Consider the following 3,714-nt stretch of genomic DNA (forward strand, 5'->3'; position numbering starts at 1 on the left):
TTGGGTTCGGCTTTTCAAAAAATAATTTTATATTTGTAAAATAATTTTACAATATGATTCTACCAACTATATTGCATGTTTGATTCATAATCAAGATGCAAATGAAATAAACATGAAACTACTTTAGATCTAATCTAAACAGGTTCATGTAATTGAAATAATTTCAACTTTAAACAATTTCTTTGCACAAAAATTATTAACAAAGAGATTTTATTTCAGATTTAAACATCTTTTAAATCTAATAAATCATAAATTTAATCTAGATCATATCTAATAAATTTATGATTAAAGATAGATCTACACAAACTAGGACAACCTTTGCACTGTAAGGGGTAAACCTTACAGCAGGACAACCTTGCAGTTTGTGATTGATCTAAAATTTTAATTTCAGATTTAATAATCAGATTATAAATTAGATCTAATCTAAAAAATAATCTAAGCATGTATAAATAATCATGTAATAAAGAACCTGGCTCTGATACCAATTGAAGGAACCAGATCTAGGGTTTCAGGGTTAGACCTTGAAAAAGAGGGTTAGATCTTGAAACTTTTTCAAGATCATACAGCGGAAGACTAAAATAAATCAAAATTTATTTTCTAAGATCAGAAAATCCCTAGATCTAAGATCCTATTACATGATTATTACATGGCATTAAATCAGAAATTAAAATATATAAATATAGCATGAACTACATGTTGATCATATCAACATGTTTCTATACTACATCTAATGTATGTATTAAACAATAGATCAGATCTATTACCTTGCAAGTTAGATGTTCTAACCTTGCTGATCTGGGCTTGAGGATCATGTTGCAAGCCGCGCATACGTTCGGCCACTAGGAGTCGTCCACACGAGCCCACGAATCTCGATCAGAAGTCCTGCTTCAGGAAATCAGCACAGTATGCTAGTACTGCGCTGATCCTTCTTTGATGGTTGATCAGGTGCCTCCTTCTTCTTGATTTGGACTCTTCCAAAGATGGAAAGTAGAAGGAAGAGTTTTAGATCTGAGACACTCTTAGAAAACTCAAGATGGAGGGAGGAAAGATGTGAAAACAAAAATCCAAGAAGAAGACCCTCTTCTTCTTCACGTTTTTCTCTCTAGACACCCAAACTTGTGTCTTTTGTATCTCCACGACCCAAAGGTATTTCTCTCTGATTTTTGGATGACACAAAGGTCTCTCAACTCTCTGACTTTTTCTAAAATTTCATGAAGAAACTCATCTTATATAGAGATATATGATAGAGTCCTTGTCTAGGTCAAACACCTAGTCAAGGCTTATCCAAACATGGCAAGTTAAGGGACGCCCAACTCTTGAGCACCTCCTTCATATTTTCATGTATGGATCAACAGAAAAGGGTGCACAATGTATACCCTAAAAGCCATAAAAATTCCAAAAAAAAATTGGATAAATTCGGTGCAAAATTGAAAGAGTTTTGGATTTTTAAAACTCTATCTCATAGAATTCGAAATCCAAACTTATTCCTTTTAGATTTGATCCAAACCACCTTCCATGTAAGAAAGAAGAGAGGAGACCTTTTGTAAACGTGGGAGAGATCTGAGAGAGGGCTTTTGTCGCACAAAATAAGTGGAGATTGGCATTGAATAAGAGAGAGGGCGTGGAGAAGGCTTATGTGGCGCAAGGTGGAATCCTAGTCTTACTAGGATTCTGTCTTATGACTTGTTTTAATTTGGTTTCCCAAACCAAATCAAATCAAAATTAGATCAACCTAAGTAAAATAGGTCTTAACTCAATTAAGAACCTAATTTAATTAGATTAAATTAGATTTAAATCTGATTTAATTTTTTAATCAAATTAGAAATTAGATTGACCCAAGTCCTAGTTGAACTAGGACTAGTTTTTCCTTGCACTTGGCTTATCCAATAAACCAATTGGACTTGATCCAATCAAGCTCAAAATAAATCTAATTAAATTATGTTTAATTAGACTTAATCTCAGCCCATTGGCTTAATCAAATTAAGCCAATTAGCAATCGAATTGCTAATCGATCCTCCTGCAACACTTGCACTGGATTAAATGTCAATCGTATTGATCATTTAACCCTAGAACGATTCTTAATCGTTGATCAACCATCTGATCAGATCATGAACTCTAATGTGTGTGACCTCATAGGTCTGAACCTAAACCAGTTGTATAGGAATAAATTCCTATACCAATCGAAGTGACCATCTAGCAATGGTACCCGACGACCGGATAGGTCGAATGTGTAGAACAACATCCTTAGAACCCATGCGGATATAGTTTTCATATAATTCATCCCCTTGACCAAAATGATCATAGGACACCTCAGAGTTTAACTGTCAACTCTGATCAAGTTGTCCACATTGTATTTCAAAATATCAAATCCATCTGATGGATTATCCTGGCCAAGATTTTGCTAAATTAAAATACAGCGACTCATTCTTCTCCAACTCTTGGAGTGGTCAATCCCATCTCGATCACACTCTGACTTCACAAGTACTTGACTGTGCCCAGAAGCCTTCCGTCCCTGAATTAAAAATTTAGTTAGTCCAGTACCAAAGCACAGTGAGTTGCTTGCAAGTCACTGAGGCGATCTCAGGTCTAAGGGACACTTATACCTATATCCCATCAGAGATATTCTCGACAGTAGAATACTCTGGAGTTGGTCACGTTCCATGATGATGTACCCTTACATCTCAAATGTATGCCATACCAGTGTCTCCACACTCCTTGGTTAAGAGGACAACCAACCCATATGGCCTACAGCGACCTATGCTCGATAGAAGCTGTCGTCCTTATTAACAGCCTATCATTTGGTCGTGAACAGTTTTAAGGACTAATCGATAAATCCTCTCTTTATCGAACTTAAATAGTCCTAAGGACTTCATCATAACAACGGAGTTCATTAGAAGATGAAAGCTTATGATGAAAATGCCAAATATATTTTATTTATTAACAAATCAATTACAATACTTGGTTGCTCAACCGTTAACAGCTTGACGATTGGCTTTTTGGGACACATTTCCCAACACTTTACTCCTTCCACATATACCTACTCTCCTTGTATTCAAGTACCCCCTGTGGAGGCCACTCAATATGAAATTAAGTCCAGTATAATCCAAATGTTACCTTCATTTTATGGTCTTAGTAATGAGGACCCTTATAAACATCTTGAAGAATTTCTTGAAATATGCTCAACTGTCAAAATTCACAACTTCTCCGATGATGCTCTTTGGTTGAAATTATTCCCTTTTTCACTTACGGACAAAGCCAAATACTGGCTACATACTTTGGATTCCATGACTATATCAACCTGGGACCAGCTGCAAGGAGAGTTTCTCAAGAAATATTTTCCCATAGGAAAAACTAATCAAATAAGGAAAGCCATAACTAGTTTTTCCCAATTAGATGGAGAAATATTTCATGAAACATGGGAGAGATTAAAAGACCTTATTAGAAAATATCCCCACCATGTTGTACCCAAGTGGCAGTTAATACAATATTTTTATGATGGGCTCTCTGAAAGACATCGACAAATGGTCAATGCATCATGCGGTGGGACATTTATGTTGAAAAGTGAGGATGAGGCATGGCAACTGTTTGAAATTTTAAGTGAAAATTTATTACATCATATGTCTGCCTCTATTAGAGTTAAACCCATGTTAAACCAAAAAAGAGGTGGAATATATGAAGTAGGAAATGCCATAGATATCCATCAAAAGGTAGATG

General features: G+C 35.5%; 1 non-coding gene across 1 annotated transcript; it reads right to left on the reverse strand.

Annotated features, from left to right (window-relative positions):
- Positions 1-3,356: 3,356 nt before the first annotated feature.
- On the reverse strand, positions 3,357-3,462 carry LOC140858877 (small nucleolar RNA R71). Its single transcript, XR_012142282.1, has one exon. It is a non-coding gene; the product is annotated as a small nucleolar RNA R71 (small nucleolar RNA).
- Between the last annotated feature and the right edge of the window lie 252 nt (positions 3,463-3,714).

This window comes from Elaeis guineensis, chromosome 6 (assembly GCF_000442705.2).
Source record: "Elaeis guineensis isolate ETL-2024a chromosome 6, EG11, whole genome shotgun sequence".
NCBI lineage: Eukaryota > Viridiplantae > Streptophyta > Magnoliopsida > Arecales > Arecaceae > Elaeis > Elaeis guineensis.